General features: G+C 39.2%; 1 long non-coding RNA gene across 5 annotated transcripts in view; it reads left to right on the forward strand.

Moving 5' to 3' along the window:
* The first annotated feature begins 22,489 nt into the window (after positions 1-22,489).
* The window catches only part of LOC140611673 (uncharacterized), a 34,730-nt gene continuing 34,031 nt past the window's right edge, over positions 22,490-23,188 (forward strand). For all 5 annotated transcript variants that reach the window (XR_012012791.1, XR_012012792.1, XR_012012790.1 and 2 more), the window contains exons 1-2: positions 22,490-22,886; positions 22,989-23,062. This is a non-coding gene — a long non-coding RNA (uncharacterized lncRNA). The remainder of the gene's footprint in view (positions 22,887-22,988; positions 23,063-23,188) is intronic.

Here is a 23,188-nt window from a genome sequence, read left to right on the forward strand (position 1 = left end):
GAGATGCCTGGGTGGCTCAGCTGTTGAGTGTCTGCCTTCAGCTCAGGGAGTGATCCCAGAGTCTCAGGATCGAGTCTCACATCGGCCTCCTTGTAGGAAGCCTGCTTCTCTCTCTGTCTGTGTCTCTGCCTCTGTGTGTGTGTGTGTGTGTGTGTGTGTGTGTCTCTCATGAATAAATAAATAAAACCTTAAAACAAAATGTCCAGTCTACTATCTTTATTTTTGTTTATTAAACAACTAATTCCCATCAAGTCCTCAAAAACAGTCATGGTCTCTCTCATATATACCAAATCATCATCATCATCATCATCATCTAAAAATTTCTACTTTTAAAATTGTAGTATGACTTTCAACATGGCATTATATATGACATTACAGACCGAAGTTTCACCCTGGGTTTGCTGGCTTGACTATAATGATTTCTCACTCAGCAACATGTAAAAAAGAAGTAAATATCAAGCACAGGCTGTAATATCAAAAACAGAGGTAGTAATGTTAACCAATACCTCTTCAAAATGACTATTTCCTACGAAGAATACAAAAGGAAGATGGACTCCTCTCCCACAAGAGACAATAGGACATTGAAGTCAGTAGAAACAGATTGAAGTTCATGTTCCAGTACTGTTTTTACGTCTATTTCTTAGTACAATCTCAGAATAGTACATTTCCCTAAGAATTTCAGGGTGCCTGTGGGTTTTGCCCCCTTACAGTCTTCAATCCAAAGTCTAAGGAAAAAAACAAAGATAGTCTTGTACTTCACCCCCAGGAAAAGCAAACCTGTTGCTGACAGAGGTCAGCAAGGAAATAAAAGATGCCACTCAGGACCACCATACCGGAGAACAGACCTTTTGGTGAGAGAATGTTAACAAAAAAAAAAAAAAAAAAAAAAAATTATCTTCTTCTTCACAGTTCTTTCCCTTCATATTATTCACAGGATATCATCTCAGAAAACACTTAAAACATTGAAAGATGAATGTATAAAGAAGATGTGGTTTATGGAATATTCCTCAGCCATTAGAAACGACAAGTACCCACCATTTGCTTCGACGTGGATGGAACTGGAGGGTATTATGTTGAGTGAAATAAGTCAATTGGTCAATTGGAGAAGGACAAACATTATATATGGTCTCATTCATTTGGGGAATATAAAAAATAGTGAAAGGGAATAAAGGGCAAAGGAGAAAAAATGAGTGGGAAATATCAGAAAGGGAGACAGAACATGAAAGACTCTTAACTCTGGGAAATGAACTAGTGGTGGTGGAAGGGGAGGTGGGCGGGGGGTGGGGGTGACTGGGTGATGGGCACTGAGGTGGGCACTTGACAGGATGAGCACTGGGTGTTATTCTATATGTTGGCAAATTGGACACCAATAAAAAATAAATTTATTAAAAAAATAAACAGAAAAAAAGAAAACACTTAAAACAAAAGGTTCAAGGGGAAAGGAGCCCAAAACAGTCTGCTCCAGGCATTCAAGGAGAAGAATCACAGTTGTTTAATAAAGATCTCCCCAAAGTTCCACCCATGCTGCCAGAGCACACAAATATTGGGTGCCAGAAACCTGCCATCTTTCCCTTTGGATTCATGCTCCACCAGGCTCCAGGAGCCTGATGATAAAAAAACTACATCAAAGAAGGAATGTTGAGGGCTAGCATATGGAAGAAGCGAAAGAGTTTTCATTAGATGTAAATTCTACTTGTAGATTCAGAGACTACAATATATAAAATGGGTGTGGAGGGGAGGTCAAGCTCCTACAGCAAAGAAGAAAGACCAATCGGATCACTGAGTCAGGTATTCTTGTCTCAGACTGAATGTTAACTTCAACCTAAGGTCAAAGCTCCTCTCAGGACAGCTACCTCTACATGACACTTTCCTTGCAGCTGGTGGTAACTGCCTCCTCCCTCCTCCCTTCAGGCCTAGATCCATTATAATAATCCCCAAGTAGTACAGTATCCCTTGTGCTTTCCTTACACGATTCCTCCACCTTCACAAACAGTATCTTAATTAAACCATCCTTGAATTATCCTAATTTGAGTGTACCATCTTGGAGCTAGACTAATCCACAGGGTGGGATGTCTTAAATGACAGTAAACATTTGCCTGGAGTGCGCCCTTAGGCATATATTCCTTAGGAAACAGGCAATGAGGCAGCAAGGTGTGACTTAATAAATTATAAGAGAGAGAAGGAAATTTCTACCCTTTCTGAGCAAATGATAATAATAACCACATTCAGAATGTATCAGATCTTGTTTTATCTATCTCCTTAACAATTTCAGGGGAAGTAACTTAGATGAATATGGAAATAGTCAATTCCCTACAGAACCAAAGAAGCTGCTGTGAAGCCCATGATAAGAAAAAGTGGGCTAATGCAAGAATAGGCACAGAAAGAACACCATGACCTGCCATCCTGAAAGAGGTACCACAAGTAGGAGTGTTCAGCTCTTTTCTAGTGAAAGAAAGAAGCTTTAGGCTGTCTCAATACCCCCCCCCCCCGGCCGCCCCCGACCACCAAGAAGTCAAAGAAAAGTCACAATTTTATAACAATGTCTAAGAACACACTAGGCAGAGCAACACTGTCATACCTATTTTAGAACCTGCCCGACTCTGGCCAAGTGAAATCAGGGAGTGTCAGTCTACAGCAAAGTTAGAGAATTATGTTGGCTCAGATTTGGAGGGACTTTTAGCTTAAGCTCTCTAAGCCAACCTGCATGCAGGATGCCTTCCACAGCACCTCTAAAACAGGTCTAACCAATATGAGAAAATTGCCACTGACTGAAATCCAATGACAGAAAATCATGCCTTTCCAAGCAGTGATTTGTTATCAACTAATTGCTAAAAAAAAACTCCTTATATATAGTGCAACCTCTGAAACCACAAACAGGGTTTGTATCTAATCTTTTCTAATTCTATATAATAGCCCTCAATATTCTCTCTCCGTCAACCCTGCATATCAATACATACTACACACACCCATACACACACACACACACACACACAGAGCAAATATACATATCTACTTCACCTGTTCTCTTGGTAAATATGCTTAGTTCTTTCTCCTCTTTCTCATATAGTATTTCTTGATAATATTTTCCTCATCCTAAACTCTGTCCTTTAGATACTTTTTTTCTGGTTTTTCACTGTCCCCATTTAAAGCAGCTAATCCCACCACTATTTTCTATTCAAATAGTGAAGCTATTCTGAGAGTATGTTGAAATGAAAGTGATCTGGATTCTATTATCCTTCATATTATCTATCTGTCCAGGTTCAATCTATTAACTGTCACTCTGTGAATACAGTCATTCTATTAGAGAGAATATCAAATCTAAGAATGAAGAGCCTATTTTCATTATTTCATTTACACACCCAGAGATGTTTCAACCACCTGGACTAGAAGCCAAAGGGGAGGTAATGCTACCAACACATGGAAACCATTGCTGAACCCACAATGGAATGCCTGGTTTTAAAGCTAAAAGAGGGTATCTCACAGAAGGAAAGGATGCCAGTGAGGTAGCACCCACCCCCACACACATTTTATTTCCCTTTCTAACTATCACTCAAACACTTTATCTGAGGTTCGCCCATATCTATACCAAAGACAGTCGGATTTGTTGAGATATCTGCATATCACTTTTCCACACACACAAAAAAATCTTTAAAAATATTTCATATTTTCAATTGATTCCAAAGAAACCAGGGTTTTTACAGATGTAAGCATTATATAAATGCCACATAGAAGAGTGTCAGACTTTGTGTCTGCTGGTTTGCATGTTACAGGTTCTGAATGCTTTCACAAAAGTTGAGAGTTTGTAAGAGCCAGAGCAAAATCCCAACTCCCAGAGAGGTTGTGAGAAAGTCCCTTGAAAGGTCTGCTGCTCTGTTGTGATAAAAGCTAATAGAGGAAATGGTGGAGCATGTTACCAGCTAGGATTTCAGCTAGCTTCAGGAGAATGAAGGGAGCTAGAATGAATACAATTTTTGAATCTCAAAGGTGAAAAGAAAAAAACCCCATGCAAGAAACAGGAACAAGTTTTATAAGGTACAGCCTCCACCTACAATTCTCACCTTTTATCAGCTGTGTCTTCAGGTGACAAGGGAGGCCAGCAAACGTCTTTTAAATATAGATGTTAATCTGTGTGTTTACTTGTAGCTTAGAATATTACAGGAAGAATGTGACAGGCTTATTATGCTGCATAAAACAATTATATAACAAGCTTATTATAGATTGTTGGTAAAATTTTTGGTCACAAACCTAGAAATATTTATAATTATCAAATTATGCCTTTACCATTTCTAAAAACAACTGGAAGCATTTTCTAGAAATAAATGTTTTTCTTACACAATAAAATATTGTTGCTGTTGTTGGCAAGGGTATAGATTTCAGAGGAAAGGTATAGCGGGGTTGGAATCACCAGGTCAAGCAGTGTAAGTTAGACAACTTAAAGCTGGACTACAAATTTGACTCTAGGCTTCTTGGTGTGTGAAGCTAAGGGAAAATGCAATAGGTCAGTGGGTTGATTCCAGTCTAGCTCATCAGAACCTGAGATGTCCCTCAAAGCGGTCTCAGGGCTGCAAGGACAGTGAGTAGGTGTATTCAGCTGCTACCTCTGTTTCAAACAGAGGTCCTCCTCTGTTGGTCTGACATATTTTACTTGAATCTATATATAATTATATTTGAAAATAGGATACCAAAAACAAATTTCTCATTAACCATACATTTTAAAACATTCTAGTTACTGAGGAGAGATACCCTTTTCATGATGAATTTCATGCTGAAATTCATAAGCTGTAAGAGTGATAGAGTTGCCATTATTTTCAACAACATCCCTACAGTTTGTGATATAGAGATTTGCACATGGCTATGTCTCTTACAGCCTTTGTTGGTACCAAAGGCAGGCATAATGCCAAAGAATTCTTTGGTAACAACAACTCTAAGAAAAGTCAAAATAATATGACCCAGGCATATAGTTCTCAGATATTCCAAACTCGAGTGATGAATGCAATTTTAAATATTTTGATTACTGGGGAATATATAACTAGACTGCATTATCTTCCAGCAGCTAACATTGTTTCTCATAATCAAACTTTTAGACCAATGTGTTCAAGGGAATATTACCTAATAAGTTTTCTAGATTACTTATAGCCAGTTCATTCTTGGATAGAAGGTAGGTTTCACATTCTTTATGCTAAAAAGTTCAAATTAGAACATATGCCTAAGTCAATGCCCCTGCCACTCACACACCCCAACAGTGGACACCAGGGACCCCCAGGTCCCCATGTTTTCTCAGGAAATAGCTATAACTTATCTGCATTACTCTCTGCTTAGGTAGAAATTGACCTGAGAGAAAATATAAAAAGCACATTAACCCAGTCTGCGCCATAAAACACGACTTAAATTTAAAAAAAAACAGAAATTATATATCTGTCCTCAGAATTCAAAGGAAGTAAAATCAGTAACAGAAAGAGAACTTTATTTTTCTGTTACTGAGCGGGGGATGAATAGGCAGAGCAAGGAGGGTTTTTAGGACTATGAAGATACTCTGTATGATATGATAATGATGGAGATATGTCATTATATACTTGTCCAAACCATTGAGTGCACAACACCAAAAGTGAGTGAGCTCTTAGGCAAACTATGGACTTTGGATGATCATAGCAATGTAGGTTAACCTTCAATTAAAAATGTACTATTCTGGTGTGTGAGGTTGATAATGGGGACAGGATCAGGGGGTATGTGGGATATCTCTAACTTCCTCTCAGTTATATTGTAAACCTATAACTGCTTTCAAAATAAAATCTGAAAGGGGCACTTGAGTGGCTCAATCAGTTAGGTGTCCAACTCTTGATCTCAGCTCAGGTTTTGATCTCCAGGTCGTGAGTTCAATGCCCACACTGGGCTCCACACTGGGTGCGGACCCTACTATAAATAAATAAATAAATAAATAAATAAATAAATAAATAAATAAATCTGAAAAAAACATATTAATATTTAAATAGAATAGGTCCTTAGTGAAGTTTCATTCTAATAACTTTATTGTGTACATTTGGACCAAATAGATTAGAAGTGAGTAGGGCTTAATGGCTATAAAGCAAAGGGAAAAAGTACAATCTTAACCTATTATAGTAGATTATGTCCTGAAATCCAGAGCATAAACCTTTAAATTACATACAGCTGCATAATCACTTTAATAAACTAACCACCGACATAAAATATCAGTATAAAACGTCACAGTATAAATGTAATAATGTCTATGATGTTTGTAAAAATGAGTATGAAACTTAAATTTTTAGAAATTTAAGTAGGAAATTTAGTAGAATCTCTTGTCTATCAAATAGCCTATCTTCTCTTTTCCCTTGATGACAGAACCCAATTTTGTTCTATGATTTACAATAAGAGTTAGCAAACTTTTTCTACACAGGGACAGTTAGTGAATACTTTCTGCTCTGCAGGTGTCTACTGTGACTACTCAAACTGACAATTTTTATTTATTTTTTTAAAGATTTTTATTTATTCATGAGAGACACAGAGAGAGAGAGGCAGAGATAGGCAGAGGGAGAAGCAGGCTCCATGACGGGAGCCTGATGCAGGACTCCATCCTGGGTCTCTAGGATCAGGCCCTGGGCTGAAGGCGGTGCTAAACCACTGAGCCACCCCAGCTGCCTGACAATTTTATTGTGAAAGCAGCCACTGACAATAGGTTAATGAATGGGCATGGCTACAACCCAATAAAACTTTATTTACAAAAACAGGTAAAAGCTTGAATTTGACCCACAGCTATAGTTTGCCAATTCTTGATTTAGGAAACATGACCCTATCCCAGCTATCAGGGTTAGAAATTCCTTAATAGAAACACATCAAGCTGATCCTATTCTTTTGCCAATAGTTGTTTGAGGAACTCAGATCTAGTCAAAGAGATATGAGGGAGAGATCTTCCTGGAAAAAGTTTTTCTTTCCTAAGAAGAAAACATCAGAAGAATCATCTCTTTGTGCTTTTCCTTGTTGCCTGTAGATATAAAGCCTAGAACTGCTGTAGCCTAGTAGAAACGCTGCTCCTGGGCTGGGCATAAAGCCAGCACACTGGGGAGGCAGAGCTAGGAGCACCTCAGAGAAGAGCCAGAGCCCTGACCTACCATGCCTTGAGAAGTCCTGTTTCCTGAATTCTTATTAGTAAGGTAATGGCTATCCACGTTGGTGAACCCACTACAAGGGATCACAGCCTAAAAACCTGACTGATAACAGAAAAAGGAGAGAGAGAGATAAAAATAGTTACTTTCCTTTCGTTGAGATAATTTCCGACATAATACAATTTAATCACTTCTGTAGTCGTCCTGCAGACATTAAAATTAAACACATAAAACAGGAATATCACTTTATAGCCTAAGAATTTTACTTAAAAGTTTGAGGGTACTCTCCCATCCTAGGTCTCAAAAAGTATTAGTTTATTTTTTTAAGTATTAGTTTAATGAGAAAAACTAGGGAAAGTAGAAAAACATAACGAAGCATCTTGAGATAAAATTGGTAGATATAAATCATGACAATGTGTAATATCTCCATTACATTATAAGGCAAATTAGTTAGATGTCTGTGAAATTGAAAGTCACTTTTGATGAAAGTTTCTCTTTATTTCCGGAGAATGGCACTTTATCCAAAATAGCCAAGAAGTTGATTATAAAACATGAACAGTTTTTAGCTCTTGGTCTTTCTTTGGAAATCGTGCACTGTTAAAATCTACCAACGTCCTCTGTTGATCTAGAGTACTCTGGATTCACTAAGCCACCATTGCAGAAGGTATTTTTCACAGAAGACTGTAACAATCTTTATCACAACCCATATGCTTTTACAATTGACCTTGACATTCCTCCATCACCAAATGGGATCTGTGTCCCCTCCTCTTGAACCTGAGTGAATCTTTATACTGCTGTTTCAGCTTGCCAAGTCAGGGTCCCACATCTCTACTTCCTTCGGAGCTTGTGGCCATTATGAGACAAAGGGCTCCTTGCTTACCTTAGAATTTTAAAGGAAAAGGATGACTTCCCCCAGCACAGTCCTCTCCACAAGTGTGCACAGGATCCAGCTCTTCTGGAAGTGCACTTACACGCAAATGGCTTCCGCTAATTAGTCTCCCTGCGTGAACTTTCAAAAGACTGTGCCAAGCAAAATGTAGGCAGTTTTCTTTGTAGTATTTCCCAAATGCAGAAGATTTTTGAGTTTTTTTTTTCCCACAGGTTTCCTGCTTTTAATGTGGCCCTCTTCCCCAATATATGTACTTTGAATTCCCTCTTGCTAAGCTTTTGTTTATCTTCCTCACTGTATTTTTCACTCAGTGTGACCCTTTAAGAAAAAAAAAAAAGTATTTTTCAAAATAAACCAATACTGAATTGCAGATTTAGAAATTGTTTCTTGTTGTTGCTGCTATTTGTACACTAGAATTAACACCACACACTCAATTGGCTTTGCAGATTCAAAATCTAAATTACCTCTTTGTTTCATTGTTCTGTTTCCCCGATAAGCCAGCTTTTCATTCGTTAGGCTCAAGAGGTTAGTGGCCTTATTTTACAGAAAAGTCAGAGATTAAAGCAAAAAAGCGATGAGTAGAATATTAATAGAACCCCGTTTTTACCCTTCCCCAGAGCTGAAATGTTACTATAGTAGGATTTGAATGGAGGAAAGCTGGTACTGGTGAATTAAATTCTAAAAGTAAATGGAGAATTTGAAGAGTCAAAGAAAAAGAGCAGGTGAAGGATTGCATTAAATTTAAGTAATTCTTAAAAAAAAAAAAAAAAAAGAGCAGGCATACAAGAATTCACCAAAGTCCTGAGCTTGATTTACTCAACATCCCTGCAGTTACTACTTCTCATTAACTTACCAAAGTCAGCATTGCTCCTTAGGGGAAGAAAGGAAATCCTGGCATATCAAGGAATAAATAGAACACTGCAGCATTATTCACTGAATCATTTTTGGGGCAAATTTAGTGCTGTTTTCATGTCTTTGTATTCTTTCTAAGTCTATGTTTGTCAATGTCAATTCAACCCTCCCTGAAAACAACAGAGCTACAATTAGAGATGTAAAAAGCAGTTTGTGTGTAATTTAAATGCTGCAAACTGGCAATCTTCTCATGAAAACCACAAACAATTACTTCCATTCTCATGCACCAGTGCATCTGGTTTACCACCATTTTTTATCTGGGATTGCATATGAATTGATAGTTAATTTCACAGCTTAAAAAAAAATCTACATTTTTTTGACAGGGGTGAGTTATTATTTGCTTTTTAGTCACAGCACATTGCCGTGCTTATGTGGTTAATGATTTAAATTATACAACCAAGTAACCAAATAACAATTCTTTTCTCTGCTTAACTCAGGCAGTTTTCCTGGGTCACCAGTATGGGGTGATTCTAACCCTTTCTGCATATAGGCCTAAGTCCCGCTGTGTTGAGAACAATTAGCTAGCTACCTGGAACACTAGAAGAGAAAGAGCCCTTGACTAATATCAAAAAGGAGAGATTTTTGTTTGTATTTGATCTGCACGTTGCCATTTCTGATTAAAAGTAAAATAAAAAGACATTAATGAAAGTAAACCCATCTTTAGACATTCCCCAAATAGGCCTGTTGCACTGAAGGGCACCTTGGTTTAAAAAAGATCTATAAACTTTATAAAAGACATGTATTTGCATTTATTTAGTTTATACATGAAGAAATCACATGTGGGGAAAACATTTGAATAAACAAAACCACAGAGATAATGAAAGCCTTTGGTACAACATTGATATGCAAGAACATCCTTCAGGTTCACTCAAGAGGAAGTGAGCTTTAATGCAAAGGTTTTAGTAATGGACTTTCTATTTTCTTATTAGAATTAACCCCGATCTGCAAGAAAAACTTTTTCTTCACTATTGAATACATAGTTCTCTCCATCTAATACAGTCTTCTAAAACCTTTTTAAAAAGTGGCACTTATACTGGAATTTATTATTCCTGAAATGGGCATTGCCAGAAACAAAAAAACTGAGAAAACCATTTATTTTTGAAGGAAACAAGTTGTTTCCATGGATCATAATGGCATTATAGGGAATGTTAGCATTTCCTTCCCAGCAGGTATTTTCAAATGGGAGAGACTCTCCCCTCTAAAGAAGAGTCCAGCCAAAATCTGCCAACAACAGAAAAATGAACTCGAGTATTCCTTAAAATTCATTCCAAGCCTATTCTTTTTATGCCTCTAGTTTCCAATTGCTAGTTCTTAAAATCAGAGCAGCAAGTGGAAAATGTGATTTATTAGCAAGCTATAAGCACAGCCTGATTCAGCCCCACATATATTTTAATATTTTAAGTTTGAATTCTATAATTTGAATTCAATGCCATATTATATAGCTTTGCCCTGTCTCCTTTTCTCACTAGGTTGGTAGGACATAGTGTGTGAGGAAAATAGACTCACATATTCCAGAGTTTGTCTAATGCAACACAGTGATTCCTTCAGAGGCATAACATCTACTGGCTGTTTGACCATAAAAATATAAATAAATGAATAAAAACTTCAATTAAAAACTGGAGCAAAGTGTTGTCATTCCTTAGACTTGATACATAAAGCAGAAGTGCCCCTACCTTTGACATTTTGAGTCAACATGAATATTTATTGAATGATGCTGTTGAGCATGTTAATACAATATAAAGTCCAGTTTGGGCACTCAAATAACTTACAGCCTCAGAACTGCAGTACTAGAGCCTCCACCCACCCCTTCTGGATATTTCATAAATCCCCCGAGGCATGTATATATAGTAGAAGTCTAACGATTCATTCAGAAGAACTAAAAATACAAAATTACATGGGGAAGAAACACGAAAATAACGGAAAAATAGAAGTAACCCAAGTATCCATGGCTCCAAAGGCATGGCAAAGATTCTTTGGATCCTCATGCACTAGCATCTCTAACTGCAATGAGGCTAATGTTGGGATGCAAATACCCAATTCTTGCCACTTCTTAAAGACCCACTCAATTCTGGGGATATTACCATTTCAAAGGACCCAAGAATTCTAATTTGACTCCACATTTGTATCTGGAATTCAGTTCACTGTAATCTTCATAAGGACACCATCAAGTTCCCTAAATGACTCTCTTATAATCCCTTAAAGATATTTTAAGTATCTAAAAGTGCCCTAGAACTACATGTGGAAAATAAATGACCAGAGATAATCTTCACTGAGGCAAATTCATCTTTTTATATGAAATCTTTTTCTTTTCCAGGGATTTCTTGGTATAACAGTTGCTAATGAATATCCAATGGATACAACCCCAGTGATTTGAAAAACCTATGAAATATGTCATCTGTGTTGAGTGTTTAATGTTAAACAGATCATAAAACACAGCCTTTGCCCTTTTGGAGTTGGTGTTTAATTAACCGTATAAAACATTTTTTGCTAATCCCTTTCAATTCCATCAGTTTATACTTGTATAGAACCAAATGACATTATGCCTTGTTATACTGTTGTTTGCTTACCTGTCTCGTTCTTGTTAAATGTCTAACTCTTTTATATCCAGGGTTTATGTTGTGCTTATTTTCTTAAACCTTCGAGAATGTTACACAGTGATTTGCTTATAATAGTTGTTCAATAAATATTTGTTGACTTGAATTATTTACTGCCACAGAGATGTTGATAGGATTATAGAGGGAAAAGATTCCGCTTGCCAGATTGCCCTGTAAACATAAACTCTCTTTATATAGACAACAACAGTAAGTGCTTTTTCAGCAGGTCAAACATTGGCATTCAACCTGTGTTGGAGTCTAGCTTTGTCACTGGATACTATCACATGTGTTTCTGTCCCTTCAAATACAAGCCTTACTTGTATCTTCTTGTTGCTTTTTTAACTCAGGAACAGCTCAGAGTTTATCTTGAAAGGATACATTTTTTACCTATTTTACAGATAAAATTGATCAGTTTCAGGAGGAGGTCAGTAGCTCTGTGGGAGCAGTGTGAAAGCCCCTGGTGGAGATGTGGTGTTTTTGTTTTCTGTTTTTCACACACTGTTTCCTGCCAAAGTTTTTAGTCAGATTCTGTAATAACACTCAGCCCTTCTTTTGAGGAAATGATAGCTTTCTTTAAGAATATCAACATGTGGCTTCTTATCATGGGAAAAACTATTAACAGTCATGAAAGAAGAAAAGTTGCCAATATTACCTACAAATATGCATTTGATATTTCAACAGTATAGGTCAGGGGAGCAAAATAATTAGCCATAAACAAGCGCCAAATAAGAGAAGTCAGATTTCAGTGAAGTTTGAGTTAATTAGAGTTCACAGTGAAGGCTGAATGATACTGTCAAAGTGTAACTTGTTAGCATGGAGTTGAAATGTTATGCTGGCTTTCTTTCCTGACAAAACATAATCCTTTCTACTTCCTCTAAGTTATACAGCCAAGAGGAACCAAAGAAGGGCCCAGAAGATTGGGACCTCAATAAGAAATAACTTCATTGACAAAATCTTTTCAACAGTTGGACATCTCCACGACACTGAGATACAGGAATATCACTCATCTAGCTAAATACCAACACACACACGCTTTTTCACTCATTTTCAACAATTACCACAGTAATAAAGATTATATTCCAAGTATGAAAATGTTAACTTAGAAACCAATAGAAAATTCACTCTGATCTCAGAATGATTCTTCAATTGGCAGCCACGATTTGTTTTTTTAGTAACACTGACTCTTTGCTCCTCCAGGTCAGGAAGATCTGTGAGATCCCTTCCAATTCTTAAGTGCCCATTCCTAGGGAAATCATTTATTTTAATATAGTTTATCTTTCTCAACAAGGAGTTACACATGAAGTTGGTTTTATGGAATGATTCTAAAAGAAGTATAAAATTAGGAACACCTACTTGGATTGTTAATATGAAAAAGAAATAACCCTTCTGAGATTTTTAGATTTTGGCTCTATTTGTTAGACCAGATAGCTTGCTTTTACTCTCTATAGCTGACCTCTCAGAAAGAAGGCTTACAGTGATATATATCATCCCCACTGTTCAGTCTCAGCATCTAACTCAAAAGCCTTCCACACAAGATGTGGGGGTTGTGGACAAAGCCATTGGAGGGTCCACCAATAACAGTATGTGTGGTATAATTATATTGATGGTCAAATGCTTCAGAAGAATTTTGGGACATCAAAATGCCACACTGACTGAAGAGGACAAAACCAAATGTCAGCACTCCCACTAACTACCATCAAATCTCCAGAAAGAACTTAGATGGTCAGAAGTATCCCAGCAAACAGCCTTGGTTTGACTTATCTTCTTATTGAGTCCCCAGTTGAAAATGGATTTTCTTCATTAACCAAAGCCATTTTTTCCCAAATTTCGCCCTGCCCTTTTGTTTTGCCCTGCAACTTTTGCCTAAACTTAATACCAAGCTTTATTTTTAAATTTCCAAACAGTGCTAAACTATTGAAATGGAGTGAAAAATGAAAACATGAATCCTAAACACACACACACACACACACACATATACAACTTTATGAAGTCTTCTTGATATGCATCCATAAATCACAGAAATAGGACATACCTACAGGGCAGAACTATGATGAGAGAGGTAATCTATGCATAAGTTCCAGAGGAATCAGCTCTTTGTTGATATTATTGACATTTTTCTAAGTGTGTCCTTTTAAAAATATCATTCCGTTAACAACCAGACATTACCAAAATAAGGAGGCAGAGAAAAAGCACCCCGCTGCATTCTCTTAAAATTAGTAAAGACCTTGCTAAACCAAAACCTAATTGTGAAAGAGTAACATGTAGATACCCCCTTTGAAAAACTGACATGGATCCCCACTAATTTAAAAGTTGTCACTATAAACCCAAAGAAATTGGCTTATTAAAATGAACACTAATGGAAGGTTCTGTTGCTCACAGATGACAGGACAGAGGATTGAGGGGAAGAAGGAATGAATGTGTATGTCTTGTGTTGCCTTTCATTATCTGAGAAGAAGCCTCTGACAGCAAGAGCCCCGTCAGAAGAACGAAAACAAAACGAGTGTGGCAGGAACCACATTCTCCTAGTTTATTAATATGTATTATATATAGCTCTAAGCCACCAGGTGCCACAGATAGGTGGATTATTCGATTCAAGTATATTAATTTTAAATAAGTGTATGAAGAAAGGTTCAAGGACAACACCGTTTGGTATATTTTATTTTATTTTTTTATGCGACTGTTTAGAAAGCCCTTTTAGTCTGGCATAAGGCAAGAGAGCAGATTATTCTTAAAACAACTGAAAAATTCAGTGAATGCATTAACCTACCTTTTCAGTGAGTCATCCAAATAACACTTCAGCAAATACACACACACATACACACTTTCTCATTTTAAAAGTGTGTTTTACCTTATGTTTCTCCATGCTATTTGTGACTAGTCTCAGAAAACCTGTGGATGTTAATATAGAATATCCTATGTTCCTGCTTTATTCTAAAGGATAAAGCAATCTCCCTCATTCCCATCTCTCCACCCTGACCCAAGGCATATTTAGTAATAGCCTTTCTAATCTGACTCAACTTGGCTTCTTCTTGATATGCTCAGCACCTGTCTGTCACATTCAGATGAACACCATGTAGGGTCCATACTTCATTTCTGTCCAAATTCATATCTTCAGGTGCTAGAAAACTGTAGACTGTAGTGGTGAACCTCACTGGCTTTTGGATGCAAATGACTTAACTCTATTTGCCAACTATGCCACTCCTTTACTGAGTCAATTTGGGTAATAAATTTATATTTTCTGGACCTCAGTTTCCTCATCTTTGTCAAATTATATTTTTTATTTTTAGATTTTATTTATTTATTTGAGACACAGAGCATGAGCAGAGTGGGGAGGTAGAGAGAGAGAGAGAGAGAGGCGGACTCCCCGTTGAGCAGGGAGCTCGATGCAAGGCTTGATCCCAGGACCCTGGGATCATGACCTGAGCCAAAGACAGACACTTAACCAACTGAACCACCCGGTACCCTCCTTGTCAGATTATTAAAGGTATCTTCTTCTAAGGATTTAGTAAGAAATTTAAGCCAGTTCCTTCTACATGGTGAAAATTCAGTAAATATTAGCCCTTACTCTTATGTCCTATTGAATAAGCCACATAGCTTTGCTCTGTTTTTCCTCCTTCTGCTTATCTTCAGGACAATGATATTTTGTCCTTATCCTAGGATTGTTGATTGTTTAGAAACCCTTCCTTCCAGGATGCCTGGGTGGCTTAGCAGTTTGGCGCCTGCCTTTGGCCCAGGGTGTGATCCTGGAGACCCAGGATCCAGCCCCACATGGGGCTCCCTGCATGCGGCCTGCTTCTCCCTCTGCCTCTGTCTCTGGCTCTTTCTCTCTCTCTGTCTCTCATGAATAAGTAAATAAAATCTTTAAAAAAAAAAAAAAAAAGAACCCCTTCCTTCCCATTCTTGTAATCCATCCCACTCATTTGTCTAAATTACTCTTCTCTGTGTCTTTATACTAACAAAGCAGTGTTTTGAATCCTTCAAGGATGTGATTGCCTAGCAAGTCCTCTATAAAATAAATTCTATTCATAGCTTGACCTGTCCAATGCAAGAGATTTAAGAGAGAGAATGAGAGAAGGTAAAGAAAGGAAAATGGGAGAAAAGTCAGCCAAAAGAAATGTAGGAAGAAGTTGAAGGGCTTACATGGGTATGATCAAGCTCTGTTAGAAATATAAGATGTGCAATTGCAGCCTTTTTGATGAGATGTTTAAGGAAGTTATGAGAACACAGTTTGCAGCCAATTCTAGACCTGGAAACAATCGTAGGGATTACATGCTACATCCCAAATACTTTACAAATACAGAAATTAGGACATAAGAAGTTTAAATAGTTTTTCTTAGGGCATGTAATTATTAAATGATATACCCAAGACTTAAACCCTACTTTAAATTAAAAAGTAAAATTCAAAAAAAAAAAAATACAGTAGCCTTACACCTAGAAAAGAATTGCTATCCCTAAATCTTCATGTCCCCAAAGTTATTAACCTAAGAAGCCATTCATTTATCCACTGATAAGAAGTCATCTTTAATTTTAGGCATTTGCCTATCTTGTCAACTCTAGATAGACTTTTGCTGGAGTAGGATATTCTGCTGCATTTCACTACAGTCAGATCTCAATGTCCTTCACCATCTTCTGAAGCACTTCAGATCTCTGTCACCCAAAGCCAGCCCTACTTCCCCTACTTTGGTCAGTGGAGTAAGCAGCTAACTTATGATAGGTTTGAAAGAGAACAAAAGTTATGCAACTCAAAAACCATCTTCCCAGAAATTTGCACCATCTTTTTTGATCATTTTTTTTAGGGAAATTTCTCTTAGGTGGATGTTACATCAAGTATTTCAATCTACCTCTTCTCATTTAATCACTAAAAATAGTCACTCCACATGTAGCTTTGAAAGAAGAAATACAATATTGGCACTATCATCCACACTGCCATCAAAACAGGACCTAAGTCTTCAGGACACAGTTAACATGTCCAAAGGCGCTAGGTCATGCACCACCAGCCCGGATTCCAAGCCAAGTCTCTCTGAAACCAAGCCAGTTTACTTCACCTTCTACTTAACATCATTGCAGCCACTTCTCTGGGTTAAAGGCATCGACTTCAAAAGGTTTCTTTACTAATGGACACTCAGAGTAGACACTCATCAATCACCTTACCAAGTGAATATATTAGTGAACGTATATTGATTGGAGTAGCTCACAGAAAAGAAGCATTTAGGGGAAATGGACTCAAACAGGTGAGTTTTGATTGAAGAGAGGGATTCTGAACAGTGAAGAAGCCTGAGCAAGCCTGGCTGCTGGTGCAGGTGGCTGTGGCAGTGCAGGCGGAGGCCCTGGCAAATCAGCCACAGCTGTGCATTAAGGCTAGACGGTGAGGCAAAGAATCACTCCACAATTCTCTATAGACCAGCCCTGATATCCAACCATCATTTCAAATGTGAAGTGCTACTTGGATCTGATTTTGAGGGTTTTGGTTTTAGGATTTCACTGCTATTTTCACTCTGAAAGGTCATCAGAGAGTACGTTAGATGGAGATAACTCTGTCTCGGCTCAGTGTGCCACTTCTATAAGTGTGCCCTCCTGAAAATAAACTACATCTGGCAACCACTCGTGTGAATTACCTAAATAAAAGACTCACACTGTTAATGGAGCACTTTTGTACTAGAAAAAGAAACCATTAGATTTGATGTTAAAAGAAACTGCTACTGTCACTCACTTGATTGATTGCATCTTTTATTAGGTCTTCACTGAATTATTTTATGGTATTTTTCTTTTTAATCTGCTCCCCTTGGTTGAGATATTAAGAATGTATATGCTGAAAGTGGTAAAAAATGTTGAGAAGTATAAAATTTAAGATCATAAAAGCCTTTTCAAGGGTGGCATTATGAATACGCTATCATGTGGAGTCTGGAATGTAGGTGTAAATTTCAGGGAGTGAGGATTATGTTGTAAAGGGAAGTGGAAGCATAAATTGGAGCTTTAGGTTGGTGAAAGGAAGGGGAGTAAAGGCAAAGTAAGCCTGGGGCACATATCACGACCATTAACACCGAGGCCTCCTTCAGTCACAGCCTTCCAGCTAACAGATTCTGAGCAGTATTTGCAAGGACCAGATGCAAACTGGCTTCAGCAGCGCATGCTCTAGTGTGAGCCCCTTCCCCCTTTTATTACCTAGCAGAGCCTGCCATCAACCTGGCTGATCCATCAGAAGCTGTCCTGGATTTAAGTATATGTACCTTCATCCCTGGGGACCGTGCTGCATGGGGTATAACTGGAGCACCTGTGTATCTAAAGGACAAGGAATTCAGCACATGATGAAACAGACCCAAGCGATGCACACTGCGAGAAGAGTGCCAGAGAAAGTGTCCTTACAGAACGCTGACTGGCTAAATGTGAACATGGAGCTTGAGGCCCGCAGGAATCTGGGAGACAGCTAATAATCATTGTGACAGGCTGTCAAGCTTCCAGGTTTCCCTTTTCTGTTTTGCATATTGACCCTGAAATGGGTGGCATGTTCATTTTCTATGCCTCAGCACGTGGCGTCAGGCCGGGCCAGCCTTGGCTGCTATCTGTTGCTAACTAACGAGCGGCTGCCTTTGACAGTTGCAGCAGAACCGCTGGCTTGTATTTATAGATGTCACGCACTGAGACCCTGGTAGGTGAGGCTGCCGAGGGTGCTGTGCTGATGAGGTGCAGAGGCTCTCAGGGGAGCTGGAGAATCTGATTAGCAAGGTCTTCCCTGTTCTTCCTGTCTGACTGCCAGAAAGCCAGGGAGCCCAGCGAGGGCAAGCATGGCCCCAGTCATGTGGCCATGTGCCTGTACTGGGTGCGCTGGCCTCCACTCCCTGCTGGCCATTCCCAATTCGCCAACCCACACAAGTCATGGAATCTGAACGTTCATCATTGTTTGGGGTTAGATTCCCCAAGAGCAGATCCTGAGAGGAGGTTTCTTATGACAGTGATTTATAAGGAAGTACTGTCACAAAAAAAAGAAAGAAAGAAAGAAAGAAAGAAAGAAAGAAAGAAAGAAAGAAAGAAAGAAAGACAGACAGTAGGGGGAGTAGGACAATGGATACACAAGGACAGGAGGTCCTGGTGGGCAGAATGATGGCCCCCCTCAAAAAAGGTGTCTGCTTCCTCATACCCAGAATTGATGACTGTATTGCCTTCCATGACAAAAGGCTGGAAAGGTTGCATATGGAACTAAGGTTGCTAATCAGCTGACTGTAAAGTAGGGAGATTGTCCTGGGCCATAGGAACAGGCCCAATCTAATTGAGAGAGTCCTTAAATATGAATCTGTCCTTGTGCAGGAGAGCAGATCAGGGAGATGGCAGCATGAGCTAGGTCTGAGGCCCTGTGCTGGCTCTCAGATGTTGGAGGCCACATACAAGGAGGTCTCTAGGAGCTAAGGGCAGATAGCCCACAAGGAAATGGGACTTAAACCACATGGAACTGAATTTCTGCAAAGAAAAGGATTTTCTCAAAGCTCCTACTAAAGAGAACACAATTCTATCAACACCCTGTTAGCCCAGGACTTCAGCAGACAGGACTCCTGCAGAACTCTAAAAGTATGCATTTTTGTTAGTTTAAGTCACTAAAATTGTGATTTGTTACAACAACAACAGGAGACTTACAAAACTAAAGACATGACATCAAGCAAACTACCATAGAGAATAATGGGAGCAGGATTCTCTGGAGGAAATCTGGTGGCAGCATAGGGTCACACCTCAGAGTTTTTATATCAGGGACTAGAATGCTAGGTACTACACCACGGCACCCAGCAAACGTTGCTTAAGGCCAAAGAGCATGGAGTGGCATTGGAGAACCTAATTTTCCAGGAAGTTCCTGCTCTCTGCATAAGAAAATACTGCACAAGGACAGATTTCCAACAAAGAGGTATAGGTGCTAGCTGAAGACAAAGAAAGCAATGAGACCCGGTGTGTGGGAAAATCGTGAAGGGATCCAAAAGGATGTGGTCAAGTGCTGATACTATTTGCTAAAACCATCCATCATGATAAATATGCACTCTCCAAAAATCTATCATGTAAATGAAACCACTAAATACCACAGGAGACACAATACAAGCTTTGAAAGCAACAGAGCATGGTCAAATCCCAACTTTTATTTGTGACCTTGTGTGAATTATCTACTCTCTGTAAGTCTTAATTTCTTTGAGTAAAAAATAGATATTATTAATGGGCAACTCCCTTGCCCAGTCTCCATGAAGATTCAATAAGTGATTGAATGGAAAGCACCTAGTACAATGCCTGGAGATCAGCTAAAGTTGCTTCTCTTCCTCTTTTTACCCTTGACCTTGGACTTGAGGACTTACCTCAACTTTATCTGGCATAGGAGAAGAGATCAACATTGAGTTTTAACCTGGGTCTCGTGCAGATATTTCTTTTCCTTCAGTTTCTGAACATGACAGTTTCCTCCAACTTTACAAAAGCCCTCTCTCTTCTTCAAAGCCTCTTCTAGGGCAGCCCAGGTGGCTCAGGGGTTTAGCGCCACCTTCAGCCCAGGGCCTGATCCTGGAGACCCGAGATGGAGTCCCACGTTGGGCTCCCTGCATGGAGCCTGCTTCTCTCTCTCCTTGTGTCTGGGCCTCTTTTTCTCTCTCCTCTCTGTGTTGCTCATGAATAAACAAAATCTTAAAACAAACAAACAACAACAACAAAAAAAACCTCTTCTAGTTACTGAAATTCTCTTTATTTTTATAGCCAATATAAAACAATATTCCATACTCCAGTCTCTATCATCTCCTTTTCCATTATTTACTTTTAAATCCACTAGAGTCTGACTCCTATTTTTACCCTCCAATGTGTTTTTCCTTGAAAAAATATCACACTATTTGCCAAACCTACTGTTTCTTGAGCTCCCAGTAATATTTGACACTACTGGCCACTGCCCAAATGTGTTTGCATCCTCAGTTGTTCATGGCTTCACCCCCTACTCCAGCTTTGCAGATATTTCTCTCTGAAATGTTAAGTATCCCTCATGCGCAATCCTCTTTTCAGTTCCCATCTTAGACTCTCAATTTAATAACAGCAATAACATAGCCAATATTGATTGGCATTTACAGTGTGCCAGACACTTGACTAAGGACTTCACATGACACGTGGGGTGCTTACTATGATCATTTCTATTTTACAGAAAAGGAAACCAAGGTTTAGAGAGATGAGATGACTTGCCCAGAGTTTACACAGCCCATAAGTGGTAGCCAGGATTTGAATCCAGGAAGCCTGATTCATACTGAGTATTTTATTTAGTTTCTATTCCTGGTTCCCCTTCCACATGTAGATTTTCAGCTACCAAACATTTGCCAATGACCAACAAATTTATGTCTCTGGGCTAATACCTCTGCTGAGTTGCAGACCTGTGTGCCCCAATGCCTTCTAGACAGACCCTCCCACATGCACCATGGGCATTTCACTCTGTGTTCCTCAGCCCCAACCTCACCCCATCAGATAACCTGCCCCATGCTTCCTATCACAGTAGGTAGCTCCAGTGCAGTTGCCGAATGGCATTCCAGTCTGCTGCTTTCTTCACATTTGGCAGTTACCAAGTGTTATCAATTCTATCACGACAACAGCCCTGGGACCCCTCTGCACAGCCTTGCTTCAAGCCACCAACATTTCTGTGTAAACCACCACAGCTGCTTCTCAACCATGTCTCTGCCTTCAGTCTCACCACAAACCCACTCTATTTCCCAGCTCAGTTTTCCAATCCATAAATGTGATCACATTAGGCTTTAATAGTTTCCATTAAATTCACAGGAAAGGACAAAGTCCGGGTTTGGCTGAGAAGACTGGCTGAGATCTGGGCCTCTGCTGCTTTTCTGGTCTCATCTCTCAGGTAGTCCCCCTTTGCCATACCAAAATACTGCAGTTTCCCAAGAGGACTTGTGTTCTCACTCCTCTGTGTCACTACACATACTCTCTCTTCTGCCTGGGGCTTCGTTCCTTCCCTAGGCCTATGCCTGTCTATCCTTATGCCCTCCCTCCAGCCCAGAAGATTGCTCTGCCTTCATAGAGCAAGGGAAACACAATCTCTTTGCACTTCCTCTACGCTTCTGCCAGTAAGCACTTTGCAGAGTGATTATCATACCAGGTTATGTAATAATTCTCATTTTTATCCCCAACTAGACTCTGTGCTCATGGAGAGCAGGGATTGCATCTCATTCGGTGCATTACCCCAGCACCCAGCTCACAGTAGGAGCTCACGAAGTATCTGCTGAATGAAAAAAGCACAAATAAATGGACAAATAAAGAGTATATCATGTGATGACTGCATACCCAGACCTCAAGGGTTTCCCCAAAGCCCTAATAAATGCTTTTCAGGTACTTATTATCCAGAAGATATCCATGCAGATGTTGCTCTTGACACCATATGGCAGTCACAGGCCCAAGCACCCATCAGGAAACACACACTTGAAAATGTTTTAGCTGAGACACTGTCACAAGGAGAAGGGGACACAGCCATCTGTGAGGAACAATTTTTGTGCCTCCACTTACAGTGGCATGTAGCTACTACTGATATTAGCCAAGGCAGTCCAACAGTATTTTGCACTTCAAGATTAAATCAAAAAGGATACTGACGTGAAGAAAAGAGCAGATTTCCAATGGGGACAGAGGAATCCACTGTCTTCTCAGGAAATTGGATATATATCTCAGGATACTTATATTTTTCCAAATACAAAAATTACAGAAATTACACTGAGCAAAGCAGGGGGTTTCAGACATCTCTTTCTCTCTCTCTCTCTCTCTCTCTCTCTCTCTCTTTCTAAGATTCAATCCAGGTCTTCCTTGGAGAAAGTCACAAAACAACGGAAAAGAAAAGGAAAGGATAGGGATTTTTCATTCTTCTGTTTGCTAACTGCACTGTGGCTGGAAATTGCTGCTAGCAACAATGTTATATAGAACATAAAGAATAAAGAACCCTGAGAAGCGTCTATTTATAGAGCAAATACTTGGATACCATTGTGCAGTCTCCTGCCAATGGCAAAGAAATACCCATGACCTGGTAGAAAGAGCCTGGAAGGACACCTGAGTTCCATGACTAGCTGACTTTCTTAGCTTCCCCAGCTAGCATTTCACCAGGTTTCTCTTCCCATTCTGCAAAAGAGGAGGTGAAGCAGTTGATCCTTAAGTTCCCTTAAAGCTCTAACTTCCCCAAATCCTCTCCTTTGATTCTCTCTCGCCACTGGAGAGATTACTTGCCACAGTAAAGGCTGGAATTCAGTCAGAGGAAGGCAAAGAAACATCTAGATGACCGAAGCAGTTGTGACACAGAAGCCTCAAGAATGAGACGAACGTGATTTCAGTGACATGCTATGGCCACCTCCTCACTGTCATGAGTCAACCGTGGCTCTGCAGTTAATGGTAGCTAGACATTTTAGCAAGGGGGGCGGGGGGAAACGAATGATCTTGCATTACAGATCTCCCATTTCCTCCCATTCTAAACTCCTGAATTCTGGATTACAGAACAGCAAGCCGAGAAGTTTGGTATGTGGGCTGGTGAGCAGCTAGCCAGCTCATCTTTCAAACACACCCACTAAGTAAGTTGTTAAACTGAAGCTTTTTCTTTTTTTTTTTTTTTTTTTTTAAGTAAAATGCTATGTGCGTGGGAATGAAAGAGGGCCATTGACAGAGAAAAGACAGCAGTCTGATTGTGCTCGGGTTCT

This window comes from Canis lupus, chromosome 20 (assembly GCF_048164855.1).
Source record: "Canis lupus baileyi chromosome 20, mCanLup2.hap1, whole genome shotgun sequence".
Taxonomy (NCBI): domain Eukaryota; kingdom Metazoa; phylum Chordata; class Mammalia; order Carnivora; family Canidae; genus Canis; species Canis lupus.